Below are 16,017 nucleotides of genomic sequence, written 5' to 3' on the forward strand. Positions count from 1 at the left end.
TCCCTCATACACAGTCTCACTCTCGCACACACACACACACACACACTCACTCTCTCACATGCACATGCACACACACACTCTATCTGTCTCTCACACCCACACACAAACACACTCTCTCCCTCTCACACACACATATTCTCCCTCTTTCTGTCTCTCTCACACACACTCTCTCTCTCACATGCACATACTCTCTCACACACTCACTATCACACACACACTGTCACTCTCTCACACACACTCACTCTCTCACATGACACACTCACGCTCTCTCACTCTCTCTCACACACACATACTCTTTCTGTCTCACACACACACAAACACACTCACACAAAAACACACTCTCTCACGCACACACACAAAAATTCTCTCTTTCTCTCTCTCACACATACACACACACTCTCTCTCTCACACACGCGCTTTCTCTCTCTCTCACACACACACTCTTTCTGTCTCACACACACACACACACTCTCTCTCACACAAACCCACACTCTCACACACACACTCTCTCACACAAACACACACTCTCTCTCACACACACACTCTCTCTCACACACACTAACAAATTCTTCCTCTCTCTCTCACACAAACACACACACTCTCTCACATGCACACATACACTCTCTCTCCCTCACACACACTCTTTCTCACACACACGCACACTCTCTCTCTCTCTCACACACACACACACCCTCTCTCTCACACACATGCACTCTCTCTCACACACATACTCTCTCTCTCTCACAAACACACACTCTCTCTCACACACACATGCTCTCTCTCTCTATCCACACATATACACTCTCTCACAGACACACTCTCTCTCACACACAAACACATGTAGACATACACACTCTCTCTCACAAACACACACTCTCTCTCACACACACGCACTCTCTCTCTCACACACACACCCAAACACTCACATGCACACACAATCTCTCTCACACACATATACACTCTCTCTCACATGCACACACACTCACACACTCTCTATCTGTCTCTCACACCCACACACAAACACACTCTCTCTCACATACACACACACACGCACTCTCTCTCACAGACACACTCTCTCTCACACACATTCTCTCTCACACACATTCTCTCTCACACACACTGTCATACACAGACACACAGACACACACTCTCTCTCACACACAGACTCATGCTCTCTCTGTCTCTCTCGCACAGACACATACAAATTCACTCTCTCTCACACACATATACACACCCTATCTCTCTCTCTCACACACACACTCTCTCTCACACTCACACATACACTTTATCTCTCTCACACACACACACACACACTCTCACAAACACACTCTATCTCTCCCATATACACACATTCTCTCACACACAAACTCACACACACACTCTCTCACACACATAATACTCTCTCTCACACACACACACTCTCCCTCCCTCTCACACACACACTCTCTCTCTCACACACAAGCACACTCTCTCACACACATAAAAATTCACCCTCTCTCTGTCACAAACACACTCACTCACATAAACGCTCCCTCTCTCACACAATATTGCTGCAAATGCCTCAGCCTTATCTTTTAAACCGAGGGGTTGGATTCTTCCATCTTTGTGAAGGGGGAGTGACTCCTCTCCAAGAAGCTATGAAATTTGGGGGCATTGTGTGGGTGTGGGAAGGTTTGTTTGAGGAAAAGTGGAGAATGTCAGGAGTGGGATTTGAACCCACGCCCCTAGGAAGGGACCAGAATTCACAAGCCCAGATGCAGAGCAAGGACTAACACTCCTTGAGTCTGGCGCCTTAGACCACTCGGCCATCCTGACAAGCTGCTGCAGATGCTCTTCCAGATGTCTTTCTCACTCTGTACAATTAGTCACCTTGCTCTTGTGCAGACACAAAATGCAATTCCGCATTTCTGCAGCTCCCTTGCATTCACACTCAGCAACAATCCCTCATAGACACCCACTCTCTCTCACACACACACACTCTCTCTCTCTCACACACCCTCTAACACACACACACACACACACTCCCTCTCACACACACACACACACTCTCTCACACAGACCCTCTCACACACTCTCTCACACACACTCTCTCTCTCACACAAACCCACACTCTCACACACACACTCTCTCACACAAACACACACTCTCTCTTACACACACACTCTCTCTCACACACACGCTCTTTCTCACACACACTAACAAATTCTTCCTCTCTCTCTCACACACAAACACACAAACACTCTCTCACACACACACACACTCTCTCACATGCACACACTCTCTCTCTCACACACAAGCACACTCTCTCACACACATAAAAATTAGCCCTCTCTCTGTCACAAACACACTCACTCACATAAACGCTCCCTCTCTCACACGCTCACACAAAATTGTTGCAAATGCCTCAGCCTTATCTTTGAAACCGAGGGGTTGGATTCTTCCATCTTTGTGAAGGGGGAGTGACTCCTCTCCAAGAAGCTGTGAAATTTGGGGGCAGTGTGTGGGTGTGGGAAGGTTTGTTTGGGGAAAAGGGGAGAATGTCAGGAGTGGGATTTGAACCCACGCCCCTGGAAAGGGACCAGAATTCACAAGCCCAGATGCAGAGCAAGGACTAACATTCCTTAAGTCTGGCGCCTTAGACCACTCGGCCATCCTGACAAGCTGCTGCAGATGCCCTTCCAGATGTCTTTCTCACTCTGTACAATTAGTCACCTTGCTCTTGTGCAGACACAAAATGCAATTCCGCATTTCTGCAGCTCCCTTGCATTCACACTCAGCAACAATCCCTCATACACAGTCTCACTCTCGCACACACACAAACACACACTCACTCTCTCACATGCACATGCACACACACACTCTATCTGTCTCTCACACCCACACACAAACACACTCTCTCCCTCTCACACACACATATTCTCCCTCTTTCTGTCTCTCTCACACACACTCTCTCTCTCACATGCACATACTCTCTCACACACTCACTATCACACACACACTGTCACTCTCTCACACACACTCACTCTCTCACATGACACACTCACGCTCTCTCACTCTCTCTCACACACACATACTCTTTCTGTCTCACACACACACAAACACACTCACACAAAAACACACTCTCTCACGCACACACACAAAAATTCTCTCTTTCTCTCTCTCACACATACACACACACTCTCTCTCTCACACACGTGCTTTCTCTCTCTCTCACACACACACTCTTTCTGTCTCACACACACACACACACACTCTCTCACACAAACCCACACTCTCACACACACACTCTCTCACACAAACACACACTCTCTCTCACACACACACTCTCTCTCACACACACTAACAAATTCTTCCTCTCTCTCTCACACAAACACACACACTCTCTCACATGCACACATACACTCTCTCTCCCTCACACACACTCTTTCTCACACACACGCACTCTCTCTCTCTCTCTCACACACACACACACCCTCTCTCTCACACACATGCACTCTCTCTCACACACATACTCTCTCTCTCTCACAAACACACACTCTCTCTCACACACACATGCTCTCTCTCTCTATCCACACATATACACTCTCTCACAGACACACTCTCTCTCTCACACACAAACACATGTAGACATACACACTCTCTCTCACAAACACACACTCTCTCTCACACACACGCACTCTCTCTCTCACACACACACCCAAACACTCACATGCACACACAATCTCTCTCACACACATATACACTCTCTCTCACATGCACACACACTCACACACTCTCTATCTGTCTCTCACACCCACACACAAACACACTCTCTCTCACATACACACACACACGCACTCTCTCTCACAGACACACTCTCTCTCACACACATTCTCTCTCACACACATTCTCTCTCACACACACTGTCATACACAGACACACAGACACACACTCTCTCTCACACACAGACTCATGCTCTCTCTGTCTCTCTCGCACAGACACATACAAATTCACTCTCTCTCACACACATATACACACCCTATCTCTCTCTCTCACACACACACTCTCTCTCACACTCACACATACACTTTATCTCTCTCACACACACACACACACACTCTCACAAACACACTCTATCTCTCCCATATACACACATTCTCTCACACACAAACTCACACACACACTCTCTCACACACATAATACTCTCTCTCACACACACACACTCTCCCTCCCTCTCACACACACACACTCTCTCTCACACACAAGCACACTCTCTCACACACATAAAAATTCACCCTCTCTCTGTCACAAACACACTCACTCACATAAACGCTCCCTCTCTCACACAATATTGCTGCAAATGCCTCAGCCTTATCTTTTAAACCGAGGGGTTGGATTCTTCCATCTTTGTGAAGGGGGAGTGACTCCTCTCCAAGAAGCTATGAAATTTGGGGGCATTGTGTGGGTGTGGGAAGGTTTGTTTGAGGAAAAGTGGAGAATGTCAGGAGTGGGATTTGAACCCACGCCCCTAGGAAGGGACCAGAATTCACAAGCCCAGATGCAGAGCAAGGACTAACACTCCTTGAGTCTGGCGCCTTAGACCACTCGGCCATCCTGACAAGCTGCTGCAGATGCCCTTCCAGATGTCTTTCTCACTCTGTACAATTAGTCACCTTGCTCTTGTGCAGACACAAAATGCAATTCCGCATTTCTGCAGCTCCCTTGCATTCACACTCAGCAACAATCCCTCATACACAGTCTCACTCTCGCACACACACACACACACACACTCACTCTCTCACATGCACATGCACACACACACTCTATCTGTCTCTCACACCCACACACAAACACACTCTCTCCCTCTCACACACACATATTCTCCCTCTTTCTGTCTCTCTCACACACACTCTCTCTCTCACATGCACATACTCTCTCACACACTCACTATCACACACACACTGTCACTCTCTCACACACACTCACTCTCTCACATGACACACTCACGCTCTCTCACTCTCTCTCACACACACATACTCTTTCTGTCTCACACACACACAAACACACTCACACAAAAACACACTCTCTCACGCACACACACAAAAATTCTCTCTTTCTCTCTCTCACACATACACACACACTCTCTCTCTCACACACGCGCTTTCTCTCTCTCTCACACACACACTCTTTCTGTCTCACACACACACACACACACTCTCTCTCACACAAACCCACACTCTCACACACACACTCTCTCACACAAACACACACTCTCTCTCACACACACACTCTCTCTCACACACACTAACAAATTCTTCCTCTCTCTCTCACACAAACACACACACTCTCTCACATGCACACATACACTCTCTCTCCCTCACACACACTCTTTCTCACACACACGCACTCTCTCTCTCTCTCTCACACACACACACACCCTCTCTCTCACACACATGCACTCTCTCTCACACACATACTCTCTCTCTCTCACAAACACACACTCTCTCTCACACACACATGCTCTCTCTCTCTATCCACACATATACACTCTCTCACAGACACACTCTCTCTCTCACACACAAACACATGTAGACATACACACTCTCTCTCACAAACACACACTCTCTCTCACACACACGCACTCTCTCTCTCACACACACACCCAAACACTCACATGCACACACAATCTCTCTCACACACATATACACTCTCTCTCACATGCACACACACTCACACACTCTCTATCTGTCTCTCACACCCACACACAAACACACTCTCTCTCACATACACACACACACGCACTCTCTCTCACAGACACACTCTCTCTCACACACATTCTCTCTCACACACATTCTCTCTCACACACACTGTCATACACAGACACACAGACACACACTCTCTCTCACACACAGACTCATGCTCTCTCTGTCTCTCTCGCACAGACACATACAAATTCACTCTCTCTCACACACATATACACACCCTATCTCTCTCTCTCTCACACACACACTCTCTCTCACACTCACACATACACTTTATCTCTCTCACACACACACACACACTCTCACAAACACACTCTATCTCTCCCATATACACACATTCTCTCACACACAAACTCACACACACACTCTCTCACACACATAATACTCTCTCTCACACACACACACTCTCCCTCCCTCTCACACACACACTCTCTCTCTCACACACAAGCACACTCTCTCACACACATAAAAATTCACCCTCTCTCTGTCACAAACACACTCACTCACATAAACGCTCCCTCTCTCACACAATATTGCTGCAAATGCCTCAGCCTTATCTTTTAAACCGAGGGGTTGGATTCTTCCATCTTTGTGAAGGGGGAGTGACTCCTCTCCAAGAAGCTATGAAATTTGGGGGCATTGTGTGGGTGTGGGAAGGTTTGTTTGAGGAAAAGTGGAGAATGTCAGGAGTGGGATTTGAACCCACGCCCCTAGGAAGGGACCAGAATTCACAAGCCCAGATGCAGAGCAAGGACTAACACTCCTTGAGTCTGGCGCCTTAGACCACTCGGCCATCCTGACAAGCTGCTGCAGATGCTCTTCCAGATGTCTTTCTCACTCTGTACAATTAGTCACCTTGCTCTTGTGCAGACACAAAATGCAATTCCGCATTTCTGCAGCTCCCTTGCATTCACACTCAGCAACAATCCCTCATAGACACCCACTCTCTCTCACACACACACACTCTCTCTCTCTCACACACCCTCTAACACACACACACACACACACTCCCTCTCACACACACACACACACTCTCTCACACAGACCCTCTCACACACTCTCTCACACACACTCTCTCTCTCACACAAACCCACACTCTCACACACACACTCTCTCACACAAACACACACTCTCTCTTACACACACACTCTCTCTCACACACACGCTCTTTCTCACACACACTAACAAATTCTTCCTCTCTCTCTCACACACAAACACACAAACACTCTCTCACACACACACACACTCTCTCACATGCACACACTCTCTCTCTCACACACAAGCACACTCTCTCACACACATAAAAATTAGCCCTCTCTCTGTCACAAACACACTCACTCACATAAACGCTCCCTCTCTCACACGCTCACACAAAATTGTTGCAAATGCCTCAGCCTTATCTTTGAAACCGAGGGGTTGGATTCTTCCATCTTTGTGAAGGGGGAGTGACTCCTCTCCAAGAAGCTGCGAAATTTGGTGGCAGTGTGTGGGTGTGGGAAGGTTTGTTTGGGGAAAAGGGGAGAATGTCAGGAGTGGGATTTGAACCCACGCCCCTAGAAAGGGACCAGAATTCACAAGCCCAGACGCAGAGCAAGGACTAACATTCCTTAAGTCTGGCGCCTTAGACCACTCGGCCATCCTGACAAGCTGCTGCAGATGCCCTTCCAGATGTCTTTCTCACTCTGTACAATTAGTCACCTTGCTCTTGTGCAGACACAAAATGCAATTCCGCATTTCTGCAGCTCCCTTGCATTCACACTCAGCAACAATCCCTCATACACAGTCTCACTCTCGCACACACACACACACACACACACTCACTCTCTCACATGCACATGCACACACACACTCTATCTGTCTCTCACACCCACACACAAACACACTCTCTCCCTCTCACACACACATATTCTCCCTCTTTCTGTCTCTCTCACACACACTCTCTCTCTCACATGCACATACTCTCTCACACACTCACTATCACACACACACTGTCACTCTCTCACACACACTCACTCTCTCACATGACACACTCACGCTCTCTCACTCTCTCTCACACACACATACTCTTTCTGTCTCACACACACACAAACACACTCACACAAAAACACACTCTCTCACGCACACACACAAAAATTCTCTCTTTCTCTCTCTCACACATACACACACACTCTCTCTCTCACACACGCGCTTTCTCTCTCTCTCACACACACACTCTTTCTGTCTCACACACACACACACACTCTCTCTCACACAAACCCACACTCTCACACACACACTCTCTCACACAAACACACACTCTCTCTCACACACACACTCTCTCTCACACACACTAACAAATTCTTCCTCTCTCTCTCACACAAACACACACACTCTCTCACATGCACACATACACTCTCTCTCCCTCACACACACTCTTTCTCACACACACGCACACTCTCTCTCTCTCTCACACACACACACACCCTCTCTCTCACACACATGCACTCTCTCTCACACACATACTCTCTCTCACAAACACACACTCTCTCTCACACACACATGCTCTCTCTCTCTATCCACACATATACACTCTCTCACAGACACACTCTCTCTCACACACAAACACATGTAGACATACACACTCTCTCTCACAAACACACATTCTCTCTCACACACACGCACTCTCTCTCTCACACACACACCCAAACACTCACATGCACACACAATCTCTCTCACACACATATACACTCTCTCTCACATGCACACACACTCACACACTCTCTATCTGTCTCTCACACCCACACACAAACACACTCTCTCTCACATACACACACACACGCACTCTCTCTCACAGACACACTCTCTCTCACACACATTCTCTCTCACACACATTCTCTCTCACACACACTGTCATACACAGACACACAGACACACACTCTCTCTCACACACAGACTCATGCTCTCTCTGTCTCTCTCGCACATACACATACAAATTCACTCTCTCTCACACACATATACACACCCTATCTCTCTCTCTCACACACACACTCTCTCTCACACTCACACATACACTTTATCTCTCTCACACACACACACACACACTCTCACAAACACACTCTATCTCTCCCATATACACACATTCTCTCACACACAAACTCACACACACACTCTCTCACACACATAATACTCTCTCTCACACACACACACTCTCCCTCCCTCTCACACACACACTCTCTCTCTCACACACAAGCACACTCTCTCACACACATAAAAATTCACCCTCTCTCTGTCACAAACACACTCACTCACATAAACGCTCCCTCTCTCACACAATATTGCTGCAAATGCCTCAGCCTTATCTTTTAAACCGAGGGGTTGGATTCTTCCATCTTTGTGAAGGGGGAGTGACTCCTCTCCAAGAAGCTATGAAATTTGGGGGCATTGTGTGGGTGTGGGAAGGTTTGTTTGAGGAAAAGTGGAGAATGTCAGGAGTGGGATTTGAACCCACGCCCCTAGGAAGGGACCAGAATTCACAAGCCCAGATGCAGAGCAAGGACTAACACTCCTTGAGTCTGGCGCCTTAGACCACTCGGCCATCCTGACAAGCTGCTGCAGATGCTCTTCCAGATGTCTTTCTCACTCTGTACAATTAGTCACCTTGCTCTTGTGCAGACACAAAATGCAATTCCGCATTTCTGCAGCTCCCTTGCATTCACACTCAGCAACAATCCCTCATAGACACCCACTCTCTCTCACACACACACACTCTCTCTCTCTCACACACCCTCTAACACACACACACACACACACTCCCTCTCACACACACACACACACTCTCTCACACAGACCCTCTCACACACTCTCTCACACACACTCTCTCTCTCACACAAACCCACACTCTCACACACACACTCTCTCACACAAACACACACTCTCTCTTACACACACACTCTCTCTCACACACACGCTCTTTCTCACACACACTAACAAATTCTTCCTCTCTCTCTCACACACAAACACACAAACACTCTCTCACACACACACACACTCTCTCACATGCACACACTCTCTCTCTCACACACAAGCACACTCTCTCACACACATAAAAATTAGCCCTCTCTCTGTCACAAACACACTCACTCACATAAACGCTCCCTCTCTCACACGCTCACACAAAATTGTTGCAAATGCCTCAGCCTTATCTTTGAAACCGAGGGGTTGGATTCTTCCATCTTTGTGAAGGGGGAGTGACTCCTCTCCAAGAAGCTGTGAAATTTGGGGGCAGTGTGTGGGTGTGGGAAGGTTTGTTTGGGGAAAAGGGGAGAATGTCAGGAGTGGGATTTGAACCCACGCCCCTGGAAAGGGACCAGAATTCACAAGCCCAGATGCAGAGCAAGGACTAACATTCCTTAAGTCTGGCGCCTTAGACCACTCGGCCATCCTGACAAGCTGCTGCAGATGCCCTTCCAGATGTCTTTCTCACTCTGTACAATTAGTCACCTTGCTCTTGTGCAGACACAAAATGCAATTCCGCATTTCTGCAGCTCCCTTGCATTCACACTCAGCAACAATCCCTCATACACAGTCTCACTCTCGCACACACACAAACACACACTCACTCTCTCACATGCACATGCACACACACACTCTATCTGTCTCTCACACCCACACACAAACACACTCTCTCCCTCTCACACACACATATTCTCCCTCTTTCTGTCTCTCTCACACACACTCTCTCTCTCACATGCACATACTCTCTCACACACTCACTATCACACACACACTGTCACTCTCTCACACACACTCACTCTCTCACATGACACACTCACGCTCTCTCACTCTCTCTCACACACACATACTCTTTCTGTCTCACACACACACAAACACACTCACACAAAAACACACTCTCTCACGCACACACACAAAAATTCTCTCTTTCTCTCTCTCACACATACACACACACTCTCTCTCTCACACACGCGCTTTCTCTCTCTCTCACACACACACTCTTTCTGTCTCACACACACACACACACTCTCTCTCACACAAACCCACACTCTCACACACACACTCTCTCACACAAACACACACTCTCTCTCACACACACACTCTCTCTCACACACACTAACAAATTCTTCCTCTCTCTCTCACACAAACACACACACTCTCTCACATGCACACATACACTCTCTCTCCCTCACACACACTCTTTCTCACACACACGCACACTCTCTCTCTCTCTCACACACACACACACCCTCTCTCTCACACACATGCACTCTCTCTCACACACATACTCTCTCTCTCTCACAAACACACACTCTCTCTCACACACACATGCTCTCTCTCTCTATCCACACATATACACTCTCTCACAGACACACTCTCTCTCACACACAAACACATGTAGACATACACACTCTCTCTCACAAACACACACTCTCTCTCACACACACGCACTCTCTCTCTCACACACACACCCAAACACTCACATGCACACACAATCTCTCTCACACACATATACACTCTCTCTCACATGCACACACACTCACACACTCTCTATCTGTCTCTCACACCCACACACAAACACACTCTCTCTCACATACACACACACACGCACTCTCTCTCACAGACACACTCTCTCTCACACACATTCTCTCTCACACACATTCTCTCTCACACACACTGTCATACACAGACACACAGACACACACTCTCTCTCACACACAGACTCATGCTCTCTCTGTCTCTCTCGCACAGACACATACAAATTCACTCTCTCTCACACACATATACACACCCTATCTCTCTCTCTCACACACACACTCTCTCTCACACTCACACATACACTTTATCTCTCTCACACACACACACACACACTCTCACAAACACACTCTATCTCTCCCATATACACACATTCTCTCACACACAAACTCACACACACACTCTCTCACACACATAATACTCTCTCTCACACACACACACTCTCCCTCCCTCTCACACACACACTCTCTCTCTCACACACAAGCACACTCTCTCACACACATAAAAATTCACCCTCTCTCTGTCACAAACACACTCACTCACATAAACGCTCCCTCTCTCACACAATATTGCTGCAAATGCCTCAGCCTTATCTTTTAAACCGAGGGGTTGGATTCTTCCATCTTTGTGAAGGGGGAGTGACTCCTCTCCAAGAAGCTATGAAATTTGGGGGCATTGTGTGGGTGTGGGAAGGTTTGTTTGAGGAAAAGTGGAGAATGTCAGGAGTGGGATTTGAACCCACGCCCCTAGGAAGGGACCAGAATTCACAAGCCCAGATGCAGAGCAAGGACTAACACTCCTTGAGTCTGGCGCCTTAGACCACTCGGCCATCCTGACAAGCTGCTGCAGATGCTCTTCCAGATGTCTTTCTCACTCTGTACAATTAGTCACCTTGCTCTTGTGCAGACACAAAATGCAATTCCGCATTTCTGCAGCTCCCTTGCATTCACACTCAGCAACAATCCCTCATAGACACCCACTCTCTCTCACACACACACACTCTCTCTCTCTCACACACCCTCTAACACACACACACACACACACTCCCTCTCACACACACACACACACTCTCTCACACAGACCCTCTCACACACTCTCTCACACACACTCTCTCTCTCACACAAACCCACACTCTCACACACACACTCTCTCACACAAACACACACTCTCTCTTACACACACACTCTCTCTCACACACACGCTCTTTCTCACACACACTAACAAATTCTTCCTCTCTCTCTCACACACAAACACACAAACACTCTCTCACACACACACACACTCTCTCACATGCACACACTCTCTCTCTCACACACAAGCACACTCTCTCACACACATAAAAATTAGCCCTCTCTCTGTCACAAACACACTCACTCACATAAACGCTCCCTCTCTCACACGCTCACACAAAATTGTTGCAAATGCCTCAGCCTTATCTTTGAAACCGAGGGGTTGGATTCTTCCATCTTTGTGAAGGGGGAGTGACTCCTCTCCAAGAAGCTGTGAAATTTGGGGGCAGTGTGTGGGTGTGGGAAGGTTTGTTTGGGGAAAAGGGGAGAATGTCAGGAGTGGGATTTGAACCCACGCCCCTGGAAAGGGACCAGAATTCACAAGCCCAGATGCAGAGCAAGGACTAACATTCCTTAAGTCTGGCGCCTTAGACCACTCGGCCATCCTGACAAGCTGCTGCAGATGCCCTTCCAGATGTCTTTCTCACTCTGTACAATTAGTCACCTTGCTCTTGTGCAGACACAAAATGCAATTCCGCATTTCTGCAGCTCCCTTGCATTCACACTCAGCAACAATCCCTCATACACAGTCTCACTCTCGCACACACACAAACACACACTCACTCTCTCACATGCACATGCACACACACACTCTATCTGTCTCTCACACCCACACACAAACACACTCTCTCCCTCTCACACACACATATTCTCCCTCTTTCTGTCTCTCTCACACACACTCTCTCTCTCACATGCACATACTCTCTCACACACTCACTATCACACACACACTGTCACTCTCTCACACACACTCACTCTCTCACATGACACACTCACGCTCTCTCACTCTCTCTCACACACACATACTCTTTCTGTCTCACACACACACAAACACACTCACACAAAAACACACTCTCTCACGCACACACACAAAAATTCTCTCTTTCTCTCTCTCACACATACACACACACTCTCTCTCTCACACACGCGCTTTCTCTCTCTCTCACACACACACTCTTTCTGTCTCACACACACACACACACTCTCTCTCACACAAACCCACACTCTCACACACACACTCTCTCACACAAACACACACTCTCTCTCACACACACACTCTCTCTCACACACACTAACAAATTCTTCCTCTCTCTCTCACACAAACACACACACTCTCTCACATGCACACATACACTCTCTCTCCCTCACACACACTCTTTCTCACACACACGCACACTCTCTCTCTCTCTCACACACACACACACCCTCTCTCTCACACACATGCACTCTCTCTCACACACATACTCTCTCTCTCTCACAAACACACACTCTCTCTCACACACACATGCTCTCTCTCTCTATCCACACATATACACTCTCTCACAGACACACTCTCTCTCACACACAAACACATGTAGACATACACACTCTCTCTCACAAACACACACTCTCTCTCACACACACGCACTCTCTCTCTCACACACACACCCAAACACTCACATGCACACACAATCTCTCTCACACACATATACACTCTCTCTCACATGCACACACACTCACACACTCTCTATCTGTCTCTCACACCCACACACAAACACACTCTCTCTCACATACACACACACACGCACTCTCTCTCACAGACACACTCTCTCTCACACACATTCTCTCTCACACACATTCTCTCTCACACACACTGTCATACACAGACACACAGACACACACTCTCTCTCACACACAGACTCATGCTCTCTCTGTCTCTCTCGCACAGACACATACAAATTCACTCTCTCTCACACACATATACACACCCTATCTCTCTCTCTCACACACACACTCTCTCTCACACTCACACATACACTTTATCTCTCTCACACACACACACACACACTCTCACAAACACACTCTATCTCTCCCATATACACACATTCTCTCACACACAAACTCACACACACACTCTCTCACACACATAATACTCTCTCTCACACACACACACTCTCCCTCCCTCTCACACACACACTCTCTCTCTCACACACAAGCACACTCTCTCACACACATAAAAATTCACCCTCTCTCTGTCACAAACACACTCACTCACATAAACGCTCCCTCTCTCACACAATATTGCTGCAAATGCCTCAGCCTTATCTTTTAAACCGAGGGGTTGGATTCTTCCATCTTTGTGAAGGGGGAGTGACTCCTCTCCAAGAAGCTATGAAATTTGGGGGCATTGTGTGGGTGTGGGAAGGTTTGTTTGAGGAAAAGTGGAGAATGTCAGGAGTGGGATTTGAACCCACGCCCCTAGGAAGGGACCAGAATTCACAAGCCCAGATGCAGAGCAAGGACTAACACTCCTTGAGTCTGGCGCCTTAGACCACTCGGCCATCCTGACAAGCTGCTGCAGATGCTCTTCCAGATGTCTTTCTCACTCTGTACAATTAGTCACCTTGCTCTTGTGCAGACACAAAATGCAATTCCGCATTTCTGCAGCTCCCTTGCATTCACACTCAGCAACAATCCCTCATAGACACCCACTCTCTCTCACACACACACACTCTCTCTCTCTCACACACCCTCTAACACACACACACACACACACTCCCTCTCACACACACACACACACTCTCTCACACAGACCCTCTCACACACTCTCTCACACACACTCTCTCTCTCACACAAACCCACACTCTCACACACACACTCTCTCACACAAACACACACTCTCTCTTACACACACACTCTCTCACACACACGCTCTTTCTCACACACACTAACAAATTCTTCCTCTCTCTCTCACACACAAACACACAAACACTCTCTCACACACACACACACTCTCTCACATGCACACACTCTCTCTCTCACACACAAGCACACTCTCTCACACACATAAAAATTAGCCCTCTCTCTGTCACAAACACACTCACTCACATAAACGCTCCCTCTCTCACACGCTCACACAAAATTGTTGCAAATGCCTCAGCCTTATCTTTGAAACCGAGGGGTTGGATTCTTCCATCTTTGTGAAGGGGGAGTGACTCCTCTCCAAGAAGCTGCGAAATTTGGTGGCAGTGTGTGGGTGTGGGAAGGTTTGTTTGGGGAAAAGGGGAGAATGTCAGGAGTGGGATTTGAACCCACGCCCCTAGAAAGGGACCAGAATTCACAAGCCCAGATGCAGAGCAAGGACTAACATTCCTTAAGTCTGGCGCCTTAGACCACTCGGCCATCCTGACAAGCTGCTGCAGATGCCCTTCCAGATGTCTTTCTCACTCTGTACAATTAGTCACCTTGCTCTTGTGCAGACACAAAATGCAATTCCGCATTTCTGCAGCTCCCTTGCATTCACACTCAGCAACAATCCCTCATACACAGTCTCACTCTCGCACACACACACACACACACACACTCACTCTCTCACATGCACATGCACACACACACTCTATCTGTCTCTCACACCCACACACAAACACACTCTCTCCCTCTCACACACACATATTCTCCCTCTTTCTGTCTCTCTCACACAC

General features: G+C 47.7%; 11 non-coding genes across 11 annotated transcripts; all 11 read right to left on the minus strand.

The window, feature by feature from the left end:
- Window positions 1–1,695: 1,695 nt before the first annotated feature.
- trnal-caa (transfer RNA leucine (anticodon CAA)) lies at window positions 1,696–1,815 on the minus strand. Its single transcript has 2 exons — window positions 1,778–1,815; window positions 1,696–1,741 (listed from the first exon to the last, which is right to left on the minus strand). It is a non-coding gene; the product is annotated as a tRNA-Leu (tRNA).
- Window positions 1,816–2,538: 723 nt separating this feature from the next.
- Window positions 2,539–2,658, minus strand: trnal-uaa (transfer RNA leucine (anticodon UAA)). The gene is made up of 2 exons: window positions 2,621–2,658; window positions 2,539–2,584 (listed from the first exon to the last, which is right to left on the minus strand). It is a non-coding gene; the product is annotated as a tRNA-Leu (tRNA).
- A 1,820-nt stretch (window positions 2,659–4,478) lies between these two features.
- On the minus strand, window positions 4,479–4,598 carry trnal-caa (transfer RNA leucine (anticodon CAA)). The gene is made up of 2 exons: window positions 4,561–4,598; window positions 4,479–4,524 (listed from the first exon to the last, which is right to left on the minus strand). It is a non-coding gene; the product is annotated as a tRNA-Leu (tRNA).
- Window positions 4,599–6,422: 1,824 nt separating this feature from the next.
- Window positions 6,423–6,542, minus strand: trnal-caa (transfer RNA leucine (anticodon CAA)). The gene is made up of 2 exons: window positions 6,505–6,542; window positions 6,423–6,468 (listed from the first exon to the last, which is right to left on the minus strand). It is a non-coding gene; the product is annotated as a tRNA-Leu (tRNA).
- Window positions 6,543–7,265: 723 nt separating this feature from the next.
- trnal-uaa (transfer RNA leucine (anticodon UAA)) lies at window positions 7,266–7,385 on the minus strand. Its single transcript has 2 exons — window positions 7,348–7,385; window positions 7,266–7,311 (listed from the first exon to the last, which is right to left on the minus strand). It is a non-coding gene; the product is annotated as a tRNA-Leu (tRNA).
- A 1,818-nt stretch (window positions 7,386–9,203) lies between these two features.
- On the minus strand, window positions 9,204–9,323 carry trnal-caa (transfer RNA leucine (anticodon CAA)). Its single transcript has 2 exons — window positions 9,286–9,323; window positions 9,204–9,249 (listed from the first exon to the last, which is right to left on the minus strand). It is a non-coding gene; the product is annotated as a tRNA-Leu (tRNA).
- A 723-nt stretch (window positions 9,324–10,046) lies between these two features.
- Window positions 10,047–10,166, minus strand: trnal-uaa (transfer RNA leucine (anticodon UAA)). The gene is made up of 2 exons: window positions 10,129–10,166; window positions 10,047–10,092 (listed from the first exon to the last, which is right to left on the minus strand). It is a non-coding gene; the product is annotated as a tRNA-Leu (tRNA).
- A 1,818-nt stretch (window positions 10,167–11,984) lies between these two features.
- Window positions 11,985–12,104, minus strand: trnal-caa (transfer RNA leucine (anticodon CAA)). Its single transcript has 2 exons — window positions 12,067–12,104; window positions 11,985–12,030 (listed from the first exon to the last, which is right to left on the minus strand). It is a non-coding gene; the product is annotated as a tRNA-Leu (tRNA).
- A 723-nt stretch (window positions 12,105–12,827) lies between these two features.
- trnal-uaa (transfer RNA leucine (anticodon UAA)) lies at window positions 12,828–12,947 on the minus strand. The gene is made up of 2 exons: window positions 12,910–12,947; window positions 12,828–12,873 (listed from the first exon to the last, which is right to left on the minus strand). It is a non-coding gene; the product is annotated as a tRNA-Leu (tRNA).
- A 1,818-nt stretch (window positions 12,948–14,765) lies between these two features.
- Window positions 14,766–14,885, minus strand: trnal-caa (transfer RNA leucine (anticodon CAA)). Its single transcript has 2 exons — window positions 14,848–14,885; window positions 14,766–14,811 (listed from the first exon to the last, which is right to left on the minus strand). It is a non-coding gene; the product is annotated as a tRNA-Leu (tRNA).
- Window positions 14,886–15,606: 721 nt separating this feature from the next.
- On the minus strand, window positions 15,607–15,726 carry trnal-uaa (transfer RNA leucine (anticodon UAA)). The gene is made up of 2 exons: window positions 15,689–15,726; window positions 15,607–15,652 (listed from the first exon to the last, which is right to left on the minus strand). It is a non-coding gene; the product is annotated as a tRNA-Leu (tRNA).
- Between the last annotated feature and the right edge of the window lie 291 nt (window positions 15,727–16,017).

Source organism: Chiloscyllium plagiosum, unplaced genomic scaffold (genome assembly GCF_037043375.1).
Source record: "Chiloscyllium plagiosum isolate Xiang-an unplaced genomic scaffold, Cpla_swu_hap1 HiC_scaffold_24, whole genome shotgun sequence".
Lineage (NCBI taxonomy): Eukaryota > Metazoa > Chordata > Chondrichthyes > Orectolobiformes > Hemiscylliidae > Chiloscyllium > Chiloscyllium plagiosum.